The following is an 18,036-nucleotide window of genomic DNA, read 5'->3' as shown; positions in this document are numbered from 1 at the left end:
TAAAACTGAGAAACTAATTGAGCAAATGTGACCGAGGAGGACAGCAGAGGTAAGGGATGTAATTAAAGAAGTGATAAGCTATGGAGGTGCTTGAGAAGTAGAACATAGCCATCAAATTGCACGGGGGGTGGAGGGAGCAGCAGTAAATCAAGAGCCCTGGATCAAATAAAATGGGGACAGTGGAAAGCACAAGCAGACTCTTGCTCCACAGCAAAGACAGTGTTCACTCCAATTTAGCAAGGTAGGAGCTGGGAGTTCAGACACGCCCTATTTTGCTTAAGATTCTAATTGAGACCCACATCCTAGCACTAAAGCCACTTTTACTTTAAAGTCCTCGATGTAGGTTAAAATAATTCATTAGACTTCTGTTAGTCATTGACCTACAAGTGCATTTACATGGTAATTGTTCCTGGTCCACTTAACTTAATCATTTGGATGTGTCTCTATGCTTCAGAAGATTACACCTTCTGGGTTATGACTTCTACCATCTTTTAAGAAAAAAAAAACCCTTTGACTGTGTAACTGACATCTACTAAGCTATATATAGCTAAAGAGGTACAATGGATATGCATTGAGCATAAGTATACAATGGTGAAAAAGTCAAAATGATCAAAATATGCTCATAACCATCAATTCTAAAGTTTTGTGTCCTTGATAATCCTCCGCTCCTGTCCCACTCTGGTTCTCAAGCCTGCTAACCCTCATTTACTTGTCATTACTAACAGTCTATATTTTTTGTGTTTTATCAGTGAATTTATATTTTGTAATTTTTCATGGCCTCTCAGGAAATTATTTTGAGTTCCATCCATGTTGTTGCATGGACTAACATTTCTTTTCCAATAATAAATATTTAATTGCATAAATGCTCTGAAGGACCCCCAGTGACATTATGATCAAGCATATTGCAATATGTCTACACTTGCTGATAGACATGTAAGTTGTTTCTGTTGTTAGACTTTTACAAATACAAAGCTTCTATGAGTTTTTTTTTTTTTTTGCAATATTGGCATATGGGCACATTGTTTCCTCTTAAATAAGTATCTAGAGGAAGAATAGTTTGAGGACATGATAACTATGCAGAAACTTCCATGTTCTTTTCCAAAGTGCTTGTGTGACTTCCAATCTCTAGCAGCTGCATTTGAGAAATTGCATTTCTCCTTGTCTTCAACAATTTTACCTTCTTCTTGCCAAAAAGGAAAACAACAGGAACAGTCAAGATGCCTTCCATTTACCAGCTGAATGACTACTGCAAAATAATCCCAGTAACTGATTATATGCAACAAGTGCAAAAACTAGGAAAAAAAATCTATTATGAAAATTAGACATGCAAATACAGCTGCCAAAATTGTAGAAAAATAAACACCAGTGTGGTTAGGAACAGGACTTGAGTCCTCTCCTCAACCACAGGTATCATCACTTGGTGATGCATAGAACTCTCAGAACATCCGTGACAGGGGAAGGGATGTCCTTAAAATGATGACCCCTTTACCCTCTCATTGGTGTTTTCTCAGTTCTTCCGGCCAGGCAGGTTCTGTTTCCTTCCATGGGCTATATGTAAGCAACAGGATTTTCTTGAAGGATCCCTTGCTGCTTGATCATGACCTGTGACCAACTGATCCATAGAAAACATATATACTGGGTATTTCTGGGAAAAGAATCTTCAACAAGTAAAGAGATGCCCAATATTGGTCTTCTTTGCTAGAGATGGCCATATCGGTAAGCCACAGATACAGCAGTCCGGCTCCAGTTTTGAGTAAAAAAGGTGTTGTCACATCATGGATAGCTGAGCAGAAAGGTAACAGTTCAATGGGCATGGTTAAACCACTCCATCTGCCAACTCTGAAGTTGCCCTCACGCAGACTTCTTATAGCACCAGATACATTTTCCTTATCATTTAATCCACGTTTAGTCTGACTTTCTCTTTCATGCCTTGAAACATCTTAATTGAATCATCTTTAAAATTACAGACCAATCACCAGACGAAATCCCTTCAAATAAGTGATCCCATTCAATCTGCGGGACAAGGTCATGGGATAATTATTGCTTTGCTCATTTCAGAGATAAGGAAAGAGAAACTCTGAGAGGTTAGCTGACCTACCTAACGTTGAGCTGATAACAAGTGGGGAGGAGTCAAACCCAAGATGGTTTAAATGTAAAGTCCATGCACTTTTTATTAAACCGTGGCGACTCGTGGGTGAGACTGTGGTGTAAATGCAAATTTAATTAGAAGATATATTCACTTAATTAATTATGAAGACAGCAACATGCTGACTATTTTATTAAGGTGACAGAGTTCAACCATACTTTTATATATCTCTGGAGTCTGATCTTAGCAGTCTTGAAAATGCTCAGATAATCACATTCTTTCACTGGTGATGTTTAAGTGCCTGCTCCCTGTCAGGTACCAAGCTCAGCTATGGAAGATGCAAAAATTTATGATACAGAGGCTAGAAGTCTTTGTTTTCTCCCACAATATTTGGGCTTCAGAGTAGGCACACAATACCTAGCCAATGCCCAAGAAACAGAATTACATTAAACATTACCTGTTTTTCAATTCTGTATTTGTTAAGGGTTTGAAGTTCGGAAACTTTCCCACGGACCTCTAGAGGAAAGAGGCTAATGTATACACAGAGGAATCAACCAAAAGGAGCCCTCTAGATGTTCTTCAGAGTTTCTCTTGATGATAGTTCTATGTTACTCCCAAAGGAAATTCACTCAGGGATCTTGGGGTGGGACTGAATTAATGCAGCAGCCTTGAATTACTAGAAGGCTGATCAGAAGTCCATGAGAACTGAGATCACAAGGAAAAGCATAGGATAAGAAACCAGCATGGGGTAACCTAATTCTTCCCAACATAGCAGGTTCTTGGTAGAAAATAACAAATACATTTAAAAAGGAAATTTTCGTACCAACCCAACCAGAGAAAAACAGCGATGTGTATCAGACCGCAGAATACTCTCCCCCAATGGAAGCTGTAAAAACCCTCTCCACCTGAGCCATTTAAAAGTAGCCTGGTTAAAATAATTGGAAATTTGCTCCAGGGAACAATCCATTAGTGGCCAAGGATGTGAGAGATGAATGGATAGATGCCTTAAAGGCCCACTTTCCGTGGTGCAGCTATCTGGTCACTGATGTATTTGTTACCTTCTTAAAATTTTTAAAAACTTTTTTTCTTTGAATCATTTCCAGTCATTTCCTGAATATTAATGCAAATGTTCTTTCTAGAGTAAAAATAAATCCCTTTAGGGTCACAGAAAAATGCTGTTTTGATCTTTCTCTGCTTACAGGCATGGAGGGATGGGCATAGAAAGGGCATTGAGATATCATCAACACCTTAGGCAACCCAAGGTGGGCTGGGGGGGGAGGGTAGAAGGAATGAATAATTGTTTTCAGCACTGATTCCTTGGTTAAGTCATACTGTTGTGGTTATCTGTGTTACAGTATGACTTTTCTCATAGAATAAGTGAAATGGTGAGTTTTATGGAAAGCCAGAAGCCATTTTCTTAATATTCAGATGCTGTGCAACAAGGCCAACTACAGTGTTTGAAGAAACTCACTGTAGCCCTGGAGTGGTCGTGCACACTTTTAATCCCAGCACTCGGGAAGCAGAGGCAGGCGGATCTCTGTGAGACGGAGACCAGCCTGGTCCACAAGAGCTAATTCCAAGACAGGCTCCAAAGATACAGAGAAACCTTTTCTCACCCCCACCCCCGCTACAAAAAGGAAGCTAATTGTAGAGAAATTGCAGACAAATCCTATTCCAAAACCAAGATTTACATCCAGGTTCAAGGCCACGCGGGCAGCACAGACCCAGCAGGGAATAACAAATGTCTCGTTCCTTTAGCCAGACTGACTGTGATAACCATAAACCCTTGGATAAAAAGGTCCCATGGCAATCTGCTCCTGGAAACAGAGTTTTCAGTAATTCATAGTTTTTTACTTTGCTATTCCTATGTCTATCCTTTTATGATTATCCCTATATCTATGCCTTCTCTCACTTTTGTTCTTTATGAAGCTTTTAAGGAAACATTCTACTACTTACTGAGAGTGCAAGACAGTTCTGTGGGCAGAATGTACACTGAGTAGAAGGAGCCACAGTTTAAATTGTATCCTCTCAAAGTAATGGTGTTAAGATTCCTTTGGAAAAAAGATTGTAAAATCTTTTTTAGAGTAAAAATTTTTTAGAGTAAAAATCTAAATTTCTTTCTAGAGTAAAAATAAATCCCTTTAGGGTCACAGAAAAATGCTGTAAAAATTTAGAAATTTAGATTGTAAAGCTTCAGTATCTTTAACAGGACTAAGACCCTTATTCAAGAACATCCATTCTTCACAGTTGAGAGAAAATTTGGGACATTCCCAGGCCAACATAATATAAACGAAGTGTTATTACTAGACCAGCCTTGCAAAAAATTGTCAGAAAAAAAAAATATGCTCACTGGTACAAAAGTGGCATGACTGTTAAGGTAGAAACCCAGCACTCTCTTACTGGCTTTTAGGCGTGTTCCAGAAAGGAATTGATGTTTGATACTGTAAACTTGGTTAAAAATCCATGGATGAAGAAGTATTATCCTTCAGGGAGGATTTACTTTTGTTCATTAGTTTAAACTGACACAGCATGAAGACACTTCTCAGTGCTTATGTTTACAGTAATAGACAAGTTTCTGTCTTCATAAGAGAAACTTCTCAATGAAAGGTGGTAAATGCAAGGAATCATGTCCTTGAGATACTGAGAATACATGACAGTCAAGCCCTAAACGAGATATTCATACCACGCCCTCTGAGGCTCACAGAATAACACAGAAGAGATGAAAGTAGGAAAGCATGAGCTGAGAGACAAGAAGCTGGGAATAGACATAACACAGCCAATGAAACGTGACCGGACAGCAGTAACTGTTTGACATGGTCTGCAAAATATTATGCCTGTTAATTGAATATGGATGGGGAAGGGGTCTCTGCAGCCCAAACCCCTCCCTGCTACACTGTGAGATACTGATCGATTATTGGGGAAACACACAGATGCTGTCTTCAGTTGCATACCTTCTGATAAATCCACCATGCTCCAGTGAATAGCAGCAAACCACCGCCACACAGATGGCCCTGTGTGAATTCAACGAATCATAAACAAAAAGCAAAAACATAATGTGGGAAAGGGACTTTTAGGGAGAACGGGGAATAGGAGTGAGACAGAAATAAGAGAAAGTGAGAGTCCAGAATGAAGGTACTATATATGTGTGAACTGTCTACAAATCAAATTTGATAAGAAAAAAGAAAGAAAAGAAAGTAATAGTATCAAAATACATTTGATGTAGAAATAATAACAAAAGATAATCAGAGTTAGTATACCAACATCAGGTAATGTAAGCATTAATATTATGAATAATATACTTTTAATAATGCCATGTTCAGGAGCACCTAGGACCTGTGCACGTGACTTAAGTATTCTACCCCCGGGTTATATTCCTACATCCCATATGAACTTTAAATTAAAAACATCTTTTCAAGAGATATGTAGTAAATTATGTGTTTATAAATGTTTTAATATGATGGAAGTATTTAATGATTATAAATACTTACTTAATAACAGATCATCAAAACATATAAGGATAAACTAATAGGGTTGAAAGAAGAAACAGATAATTTTAAGGTAACATTTGGAGACAGAGACACCTCACTGTTTCTTGTGGAGGGATTATGGTGTTAGGAACTGCATATAGAGGCTGGGATAGGTTTTACTCCAAAGGAGATATACAAATGGCCAATAGTGTTTAAATCAACATTATTAATTAGGTAAGTGTAAATTGAAAGTGCAAGACGTCATCACTTCCATCAAAATGGCCAATATTTTAGAAAATAAAATAATATTAGTGAGGACATGGAAAAGTTAGTACTTTGGGTGGGTCTATAAAATGGCACAGCTTATAAGGGAAATAGCATGATATTTTTTCAAAATGGAATTGTCATATAATTTAACAATTTGTTCTGGGTGTGCATCAAGGGGAATTAGATCCTGTAACTTAAACAAATATTTGATTCCATGTTGACAACCATATTATTTTTAGTAATTAAAGTGTAAAAGTAGTTCAAGTTTCCATTGACAGAAGCATGAGTTATCCGCTGTAGTATGTGCATTCAGTGGAATAATACTGTGCCTAAATATGAAAGAATATATGACATGTTATAATACAGAGAAGTGTTGATGGTATGCTCCAGGAAATAAGGTGACCACAGAACGACAAATAATTACCCCTATTCATTTGAGGAAACTAACATAATCAAAATCACAAACAGTTGAATGGCAGTTTCCAGAGTCTGGGTGGAAAGAGGAAATGTTGAATAATTGCTTAATATATACCAAATTTCATACTTTGGAGATGAAATGAGTTCTGCAGATGCATGCTTGTGGTGATGGATGTTTACCAATAAATGCACCCTCAACATTTTTAAGTGATTGATAGCAACACTTATGCCATATGTACTTTTAATTTGTTTAAATGAAACACCAAAATATGCCTGACTGAAATATAATCTGACAGTTTCCAGCACTGCCTGCTCACCAGTTCTTATCAACCCACTTAACAATCTGGAGGACACCAATATGAATTTCCTGGGTTGTATGCAGATATGTGGCAGCCCACCATCTATTAAATTCTCTACAACTACCTAGGACACTGACCTTTTTGCGGAACCTCTTTTATACTTCTTGTTACCAGGCAGCTACTGCTAACAATGACAAGGTGAGTACTCTTTCAGCTAGTTTTAAACTGTTTGTTTTATTTTATTGTTCTTTCACATTATGCATCTGGTGTTTTAAGAATACAAATATCCGGTCCAGGGTTGTCTTGCTTTCCATGTCTGGAAATATATCTTATATTTAAATTAAAATATCCTTGCAACCATAAAGTCGTGTTTTAATTGGCTACCTCCCTTGCAGTCCTATGTGTGTGTGGTATTGTGAGTATGATTTGTTATGTTCTTGGGTATGTATTTAACCAGCTTAAAACCATGTTTGTAATGTTAAGTCCAAGCTCTGACTTTATAAATATAAGAGTGCCTCTTCATTGCTCTAAATTGTTTTGTAAGTAATAAAGAGATGCGATACTTTGTTTGCCTCATATACACTTTTGAGTGTATCAGTGAGAACTTTTAATTGGGATTCCAATGCAGGTCATCAAGCATTGTAGACATTGCAGGGACTGGAATAATGATAAAATATGGTAAGAACAATAATAGTAAATATGATGATGGACTCTTTTACAGTTAACAGGGAAGTAAAGAGGCTCAAGGGATGACACCAAGGGTGGCATGAACTGAGCCTTAGTAATGATGCTGGTTGGTATTTTTTTCTGACAGTTATGACCTCGTGGATTTCCACAGGGAAAGCTTAAAGGCTTATAGCTTTCCTCTCAAAACAGTGGCAAGACCTAGTAAATCATAAGGAAGTCGTACACAAACAAAGTTGCCTGCATTTGCAAAAAGCAAAGGCACGATTACTTTTCGATTGAATTATTCTCAGTCATATGCAATTACCAAAATGCAGTTAGGTCGTTCATTGTGGAGAGAAGAAAGACACAGCGTCACTCGTATTATTGCAGCGGCAGCGGTGCAAGTGAATACAAAGCACCACATTATTCTTCTCCTGGTGTTTCTTTCTGGGAGTTGATTTTCTTGGAAGAAGAAAAAAAATCACCGCTATCTTTTGTATACAACCTTCCATGTTTCCTGCCTCTAAGCTTGTACGAGAGTTCTATTAACATGTCCCAGCATTCCAATTTGCTTCTCCACAGCAACATCTAGAATATTGTAAAATATTAAAGTACTCTGTAAAACAACTTAAGGTTTTTCATTGCAGCTATGAAACTAGCATTTCATCGCACTGCAGATTCCAATAGCAATGGGTCAGTCTCAGCTCTGGATAGTTATCCAGCTCTCTTCTAGGTCCCAGTTTTTGACTTCTTGACGCACTGGGTATTTTTACAAAGCTTCAATTTCCTCGGCTAGAAAATGGAAACACAAAAGAACACACAGTGTTCTGAATAGTTACCGTTAGTACATCTAGGTAGCTTAGCAAGGGCATGGTGCCTGGTAATACCATATGGTCAATGCAGTAAGGATGAGGAGATGGTAGTGAGGATGTTTAGGTGACATTTACTTTTCTCTCTACAAGAGCCTTGAATGATTTTTGTCAAGCATGGTATTTTCCTCTGAAGAAGTAGATCTATTCATCTTCAGTTCCCTGCCATCAAATTCAAACCCCAGCAGCTCTAACCCATGTCTCTTGAGATTTGAGTTTTTTCTCCTTTAATCACTATGGCAAATGTTATTTTTTATAGATTTGCATCTTTCCTGGAACATTTCCAAAGACTTTTAAAATAGCATAAAATGTAATAGATTTTATGATAGCATTTTCATGCATACTTTTTTGCTTTATACATACTGCTTTTGTTGAACACCTCCCCAAACTCATCTTTCCCACTGACCCTAGATCCTGCTTTCCCCTTGCTTCTTTTTATATACCTCCTTCTGGTTTTGTCTCACATACAGTACACTTTCCAATTATTCCTTCCCAACCCTATTTTATGGCATTTGTTCTCCCTGAGTTGTCCCCTTTCTGGTTGCGTAAACTATACCCCACTTGTACAAATACACATATAAAAATAAAAATCCTAGATTCACATATGAGAGAATAGCTGTAGCATTTGTCTTTGCATTCTCTTGAATTTTAGTTTTAACTTTTAAATGCACTCTCCACTTTGATGTAAGGGAGAGCATTTTTAAAGTTAAGTAAGTAATATAGGCTATCTCTGTACTTTGTATTTTTAAAAGCCATGCCAGATGATCGAGCAGGCAGATCAGTGAAGTGTGTACTATAACCTAGAGCCTTGAGGATGCATTAAAACAAATGAAAAAGATATATAAGATATATTAATAATGATAAAATTATTTTTAAATGTATTTTTAAAAATGAATATGGATTGTATAGATACATAAAGTATTTGAATTACTTAAACAACAATACTGCCTACCCAGTGACTATTAATTTAGTTAGATGAAATCAGGTCATCAGATCTTGATTTACTATTTCACATGCACATATCAAATGTATATGAGGACATGAAGACAGATGATATGCATAGTTTTCAGATAATCAATGTTTTTCCATCAAATTTATATATTTTCAAATAAAACATGTTAACTTGTATTTTGAAGATACTTCTATGGTGCCTGCCTTAAGCTAAATGTTGAAACATCCCTTGATATATAAAAAAAATTAATGAAGATAGGGTCTCCTCACCTTGAAAGATTTCATAGTCATGCTAAGGTGTCAGATTTATTTAAAGGCAATATATTCCAAGGTGTGAAATCATTGGCAATCCATTTAACAGAATTCAGAATGCCTATCAGCAACACAACAACAACACAATACATGTAGTAAGGATACAGTAGATGAAAGAGCTCTTATAGAAAGTTGATGTGGTAATAAATTAGTCAAGCCACTATGTAAATCAATATAGATTTTCCTCAAGAACCAAAACTGTCATATGGTTAATATGATTCATGTATTCAGGCTGTGTATTCAAAAGGACCACAGTCAGTTTTCTCTAATGATGCTTTCCTGTACACACATGCAGATTGCTACATTAGTCACAATAACAAGGTACAAAAGCATCCTCAGGGTGTGTGCATGAAAGATGATATAAACTCACGTGTGATAGAAAATGTAATGGGGTTATACTCATCCATAAAAACAATGAAATTCTATCATTTATAGAAAAATTAATTGAACCAATATCATCATGTTAAGTAAACTGAACCAGACACAAAATATAATCACATTTCCTCACCTATGTGGAATTTTAAGAAAAAAAAAAAAGATGGACAAAGAATATAATGGTAGCCGGGCGGTGGTGGCGCACGCCTTTAATCCCAGCACTCTGGAGGCAGAGGCAGGTGGATCTCTGTGAGTTCGAGGCCAGCCTGGTCTACAAGAGCTAGTTCCAGGACAAGCTCTAAAAAAGCTGCAGAGAAACCCTGTCTCAAAAAACCAAAAAAAAAAAAAAGAATATAATGGTAAAAGAAAAACTATTAGGTATGTATATGGGAAAGGGGGAGAGAAAAGAAGGATAAGAGAAACGGTTGAATATAATCTAGGTACATTATATTCAATGGTGAAATTTCATAATGAGATCCATTATTGAGTAATTAATATACAATAATGAAAATAAAACCAATTATTCAAACCAGAACAATGTGCACACAACAACTAAAACATGTCTAGTTTCCTTAAAATAAGGAACTCCTGATTTATTTAGTGGTTAGAGGTTTCAGAACTTAATCTTGAATCACAAAAAGTAATTAAGGCAGATACACTGCAAACCCAACCAAAAATTACAAAGCTGGTCTTCATAGAAATAAAAATAATAATAATGTAAAATTTACTTAGAAGCAGAAAAGAACTTGGTAAAGCACTTCTGAGTGAAACTAAAAATGCCAAATGTCACCATTCTTGATTATACCGCAGTGCAGAGACACATTAACCAAAACATCAGATGCATCATTCATCAGTGGGATAGAATTTAGGGTCTCCAGATAGAAACACATGCAGCTAAAGCCACCTAAATTTTGATAGAAATGCCTATAATACATAATGGAAAAGAGAGAGCCCATTCATCAAATAGTCTTGAGAAAACTGGAATTCACATGTAGAAAATGAAACTGAATCTCTATTGTTGACCCAGTAAAAAAATCAATTCCAAATGGATCAAAGATCTTAATGTAAAACTTGAAACTCTGAAATTATTGCAAGAAACAGTTAGTAAAACTCTTTGAGATATAGTCATGGACAAGGACTTAGTGAAGGGCACTCAATTCTTTCAGGAAATAAGTCAAAAATAGACAAATAGGACCTCATGAAATTGAGTCTTCTACATAGCATAGGACACAGGGAAGGCTCTTCCTACAGAACCAGAAAAGTCTTTGCTAGTCATGAGTCTAACTGAATAGCATTATGTAGACTATGCAAAGAGCTCAAAAAAATAACAACATAACAATCACATAACCCAACTAATGAATGGTTACTGGAATTTCAGACAGCTCCCAAAAGATAGAATATAAGTAGCGAATAAACAAATGGGAAAAAAAGTGCTACTCATCAGTGAAATGAAAATTAAACAACACTGAGATTCAACTCGTCAGACTGGCAATCATGAAGAAAACGAATACAATACCAAAAATTGCTGGTAAGGATGGTAAGGACAAAATGTAATTTTTGCTAGGAGTTTAATTAGTTTAGCCACTATGGAAGCCAGTGTGGAGATTTTTAAAAAAATCCCTAAAGTCAATTCTACCATATTCTATAGTTTTATGACTCCTGAGTATTTATCCCTTTATCCAAAGGCATTCAAGTCAACAACCAGTAAGTAATCAATGTTTTTAGCTAAGTTTTTGAACCTACCTATGCCTCAGATAACAGAAGAAAGGATAAAGAAATTGGGTATTTACATACAATGCAAATTTACCAGCCACAAAGAATTAAAATGTGTCTTTTGCAGGAACATGGATGCAACTGAAAATATGGGATTTGGGTTTGAGTTAGTCTCAACCAGATAAAAGTGTTTTTATTTCATTTGCAGGTCCTATGGTGGTAAAGAGAAGCCAGAAGTCCCGCTAAGGGAAGCTTGTACCTGAAGAGCAGACTCTACTGAGGAATCTAGCTGATTGCCTGCACATCCTCAGTCCTTGTCTGCTGAATGTTGTGAGTTCTTAACTGATGATTTATCTGTAACTTTTGCTACTTGTTCTTTTACACTCTGTTCTTCCTGGAGTCAAAAACTTCAGATGGCTCGTTCAATGGGGTTACCACAGTCTGTTTCTGCTGGATGGATGTTTTAAGCCTGCTTTTGAGCATGCAAGTTAGTGATTCTCCCCCCCCCTCATTATCTCATTATTTTTAACTTTACCTTGATGTAATATATGTATATATAAATATGTATATATATATATATATATATATATATATATATAAATGAACTCACTCATTTCAAAACAGAAAGTATGGCTATTATTGGTCATTCTTTATCTCTACAGAACAAGAAACAAGAAAGTGGAGAATGAGGGATATGGGAGCAATATATTTCAAGTACACTAAATGGCTCTATGTAAGGCAGTACAACAGAATTAAAAGTATATAATAAAGTCAATCAGAGATAAAAACAAACATTGTTGTTGTGAGGGACATACATAAATTCTCAGCGGTTTGCACTATATGTGTACGGAATGTATTTCTGGTGATGGAACACAACATTTAGGAAAAAAAGTAAGAGCCATGGAAGCAGGCACAGAGCAAAAGGTCTTAGAAACTTCACTTTGGGGTTCATTAGAGGCTTCCTTCAGAAAATATGATTTTTTTTACCTATGATTATATAGAAAGTTAACACACAAGGGTAAAACACCAGTGGTTTTCACTTTAGTTAGGGTGAAAAACAGTAAGACAGAAAACCAGTAGAAGTAGGACCATATACATAAGTTGGGCTTCAGAAAAACTTTAAAAGATATCTGGAGGAGATTATGACCTACTAGATGTGCAGGATGAGAGGACAGGAGTATGCATGCCCCAGGTTTGAGCTTCCGTGATCACTTGTGTAGCTGCCTAGTCTTCCTCTATTTATCTTTATGATAAAGTTCATGACAGGAAAATCTGGACCCACTCATCCTTTTCTCCTAATACATCTCATATACCCCTTAGCATGTGTGAATGCGCAGCTGATGTTTGTTGAATTAGTAAACAGCAGGAAATGAACGATGAAGAGATGGTTTAAAAAGAAAATGATGAATGGTATTAAGCACTTGATGTTAGAGATTTCAGGGAAATATACAGCTAAATCTAAAATTGTGTGTGTGTGTGTGTGTGTGTGTGTGTGTGTGTGTGTGTAAAATAGATGAGTGGATAGGCAGGAAAAATAAGGAAAGGAAGGAAGAAAGGAAGGAAGGAGGGAGGGAAGAAGGAGGAAGGAAGGAAGGAAGGAAGGAAGGAAGGAAGGAAGGAAGGAAGGAAGGAAGGAAAAAAGGAAGGAAGGAAGGGGACTCTGCACGCAGTAACAGTTGGAGAAATACTGAAATTATAGCCCTAGTAAGAAGTACATTATATGCAGGTATGTCTCTTTCATTGAAGATCCTGAATGCATTTCCTGGTTGGCCAATTGATTTTTTTTCAATTGATTCATTTCTGCATGTAAACCCTCCTTTAGTACTTGTACTAAATGAGATTTTCAACCAGAGTGCATTAAACTCCTGTTCTATGAATAAATGTGCAATATGGGGAATAAATTCGAACCCTAGAGGCTTAAGCATGAATTTTTAATTAATCTCAGGAAAGCTCGAGGTTAATTCTGAAAGGTAAAAAAACAACAGAAAGAGAGATCCTCCTCAAACGATAAAGCAGCTGATTAGGAAGCTGGCCAAGACTAACGACTTCATGGTAAGTGCTAATTTGAGTTGTACCTAGGGAAAGCTGAAGGAGATATTGAGGCTATAGCAATCTGGCCAATAACAATCACATTCCCAACACCTAAGTTTAGAATAGTGAGGCTACAGAATCAGATATGCATTACTCCTGAAGCAAATATCATTTTATTGACCCAGCAGTGTGAAAAACTGGTTAGTAATAGGAACTGAACAGGTGGGATTTATGTATTTAGAAATATATATGTATATGCATATTCATACATATATCTAACAACAGTTAATGAAAAAGAAACCATGAAGGTTTGGAGAGAGGAAAGGGAAGGAGGAAATAATGTAATTTTATATCAACTTTAAAAAAATAATTTTTAAAATTTTAAGTTAATTAAAAAATGACCAAGGTTTATGTTTAAAAGATTATAATGTACCTCTTTCTCTATAAGTGAAAAATTTCATCTCTAATATCACCATATTTTCATGGAGGGATGGCTCAGTGGTTAAGAGCACTGACTGCTCTTCCAAGGCCCTGGTTTCATTTCCCAGCATCCACATGGCAGCTCATAACTGTCTGTTAACTCCAGTTCCAGGGGATCTGACACCCATGACAAAATATCAATGCACATAAAAGAATTTTACCATATTCTTTATAACACTATTTTTATTAAATGTAAGTTATCTTATCCCTGCCAATAGCCAGTTAGTTGATCTAAACCTATAGCCTGTCTCTTTATGCCTTTGATCTCAAAGAAGAATCTATAATTTATCCATAATATTACAGTAATGGAGATCTTCATAATGTGACCACCAAATGTATGCTCTAAGAGGAATAAAATAGTGTTTGCTAGTCCATGTCCAACTTGCTTTTCATTATGCCTGATTCGGGGGCCATGAGATTCAGAAGCCCTGTCCAGCACAGAGCTATAATGAAAAGAATCAAATAGATTCTTTTGAGTATCTGAACCATAGTTGCGAACACTCCATTCTTCATTTGTTTCTATTTTAAAAAAGATATATGATAAAAGAAGGCATGAAAGGACAACTGAGTATGTTGATTAGTGCAAATACCAAAGTAAGATATTTCAGATACTTTCACCAGAAAGGAGAAACATTGAGTCTATGAACTTGGCAGAGATAACATTTGACTACAGAAGTTAATATTCTATCTTTCAAATGCTCAGGCTTTTATAAGGCTCAGATATTTGTCTGGTATTCCTGCTATTTGTATATTATTTGTATACTTAGACACAATATACACCCAACTTTTGCATAAATGAGTAAATATATTTCTTGTTTAACTAAACAAAAACAGCATTCATAATTTTGCCTAAGGCACACCTAATCTTTTTGTCTAATGCATATGCATTCTAGGTATTAAGAGAGATACCTCATCATATAGGAAACTGAGATCCACTAATATAAAGTCACAAGGGCAGTATTATTCTTTCAGCAGTGACAGGGATAGCTATTTACAAAGGAGAACAATAAAGCCTATGAGTTATCACACATGAGAAGCACCTGAGGACTTTTGCCAAATGTAAGAGAATTAAAAAGCTCAGGAGCTGCAACAGCTAGCACTAAACCTGTGCACAGCACTATGAAAGGGGTTCTATGAATGCAAAGAGGATAAGGGCAGTATCTAGAGGCATACAGAGATGGATGTTGTTTAAATATAAGTATCAAGGCATTCTAACACTGTGGCCTCTCAAAGTTTTAAATACAAAGCAGAGTTTTTCAGCTCCCCAAGGCTTTCAGGTCATTTTCTTTCCATTCCAGACTTGAGCACAGAAAACAGGATAGGAAATGATGTATACTCTTTAATGCTAAAGAAACTCCACTGTCAAACATCCCAAAAGATGTTTTGCTGATCTGAACTTTCTTTAAGGCTTTCTGAGATCTGATGCAAAGAAGGCCTCAGTCCAGTTTTGTTCTGAGTCCTGAAACATTGCCCAGAGTTGTAAGAAGAGGGTTCATTTTTAGAGGTCACTCAAATTGTTGTGAGGGTTTTGGAGGCACAGGTTGTTCTAACAAAGCTGGGGAAAAGGGTAATGTAGAAGGAGCAGCAGTTAGAGTGCCTCAAAGGAGGGTTGACTTAGGAACCATGACAAAACACAAGCGGTAACACGGATCCAGAACATGAGACAGCCCTGTAACGACAGTGTGCATCCTCCTCGCGGTGTATTACATGAGTAGTTAAGAAAATAGTTGGGGCTATTTTGCCCTCATTAGAGGAAGAGAACATGTAAGAAGACCATCTAAGGGATCATTGACAGGTTCTGACACAGATGTTAGCAAAACCAATGACTTTTGTCATTGTTTATTACAAGGCAAAATGCATTTGGTAAAAATACATTTGATGGAAAAGCTTTAAACATGTTTCATTGGCTAGTGGAAGTTCAGAACCAGCCATGTATTGAAAGAGAGGAGACCCTATTTCAACCTTGAGAAGAACACCGAGGAACAAAGTTAATAAGTAAAATGTTTTAACATCATGAATAATGTAAGTTTTGTTTAGTAAGGTAAAATGAAATCATGGCATTTACTGGACCATGTACCAGAGTTCTGTATAAAGATAAGGTGACTATAATCAACCGTTTTTTACATCAGACTCTTGCATAAGTAACAAGCACTTGAAAAATTTGTAAGAGAAGTCAAATTGAGCACCTAACTACAATTAAAAGATAAATAGAATTACATTGTGTCATTTTTGTAAGATTGTCTGATAGCATCACAAGGACATCACTTGGGTGGGTATCCCAAATAATTTACTAAACCTATTGTACCTGATAGCCTCTTCTAATCAGGGTGCATATATGAACATGTTACAGCCATGTGAAATACTCTACCAGAAAGAGATAGTCTTCCATAGTTGGTAAAAAAATCCTTTTAGTTTTGATCTCAATATTGAAGAATAAAGGGCCTGTTTGTCTCAACTGTTGATAGACACTGTAGTGCTATAATAAATCAAGGTATTTTCCTGTGTCTGGGATATATGTGTATATATACACACATACATACATACATACATACATACATACATACTTATAGTTATAGTTAGATGGTATAGTTGATATATATTATAATATACATTAGAAAGAGAACCATTACTAAGCCAATAGTTGCCCAAATATCATTTTACATAGTTAAGTTTAATGTCTGAGTTCTGGAATCCTTTCACCATTTAAAAAAACTTACTGATCATTTTAATCTTAGTTATACTTCCTTGCTTGGTGTCTAAGACCATGTTGGCAGCTGAAATTAATTTCTGTAATGCTGTCAAGGACAATTAAGAACCTCTTCTCAGTGGTCACTTGAGCTTGTGAGAAGTCTCTGACTCCTCAAAACTTTCTTCTACCCGTTGTCCAACTATTTCAGGATAAGTCAAAAGCCTTGCTTGGCTTGACTGCATCTTTTTCCCCTTGAAGCACTGAGGAAATCTCTCCTCTGTGTTGACTTTCATCTTTGCAGATTGATTAGATATCACTGAGTAAGATCTCTGTCGCCTCCATGAACAAAAAAAAACTGATAAATTTCCACAGCTTCAGAACATTTCTAGGGATGACCCACAGTCCCCTAGGAACCCACTGACATCAGTGGGCAGGGGGAAATATTCTCCTTTATGTTCTCTGAGCATATCAGACCAGCCTCTATGTATGGTTATTAAATATCCAGAAGTCAATTAAACCAGCCTGTTAATTTTAACTACTGTATAATAGTTTAATAATCAGGCATTTAAGAGTAAACTTTGTTAGACATGAATTTTAGTCAATTCTTATAACTGTTAATCTTTGGCCTGAAAAGCTTCAGTACCATATATGTCGTCTCTGAGTATTATCCTTTAAATATCTTAAATAACTAACTCAGATGTTCATAACTTGCATCAATTTTCTAGTTTTCTTTTCCATTCTCGAAATACCTATCCATTTTAATCTTCACATGCAAGTCCTTCTTTAATAAAACAATTTTCATCTTTACATCCTTGTAACATTTTTTAAATTTCTTAAATTCCTGAAACATAATAACATTAACAAATGAATATATTATCTGTTTATGAATTTTCTCCTTGGAGGAGTGAGACCTAAGCAATATATAACCCTTAGTCAATGAGTTTATTGGGCTTACATACAGCAAATTTGCAAGGAGTTTCTTATGGGAGTGTGGGTGATCCAGAAGCAATCATGCTAAAAAATCTTTATTCAGTTTATATGAGGATTTTTTAAGTCACATAAGTTAGATCTTTCCCCTTTTAGTCACTTTTTTATCTATATAAAATTAGTGGACATGGTCTGTTCATCTTGTTTGTGGAAGAGTACTGACATTTAAAAGTCTTGCTGTGATCGTTTTAGTTTAGCACAACTGAAGGTAAGAAGATGGCAAATATTTACTTAAGAATATATAACAGGATTCCTTTATTAGGTTTTGAAAGCCCCTATACTTATGTTGAAAAAGGCCTCACTGATGAAACAAGCTGAAAGATTTCCATACCTCAATATTGGGTTTCTCCACTGATGTAATAAATCAGATCAGGCTGAATTAAAAGTCCAGGTTTGATGAGCAAAGCTCCCCTGGATAATTCTGGGA

The sequence above is a fragment of the Arvicola amphibius genome, chromosome 6 (genome assembly GCF_903992535.2).
Source record: "Arvicola amphibius chromosome 6, mArvAmp1.2, whole genome shotgun sequence".
Lineage (NCBI taxonomy): Eukaryota > Metazoa > Chordata > Mammalia > Rodentia > Cricetidae > Arvicola > Arvicola amphibius.
This window is presented reverse-complemented; position numbering follows the sequence as displayed.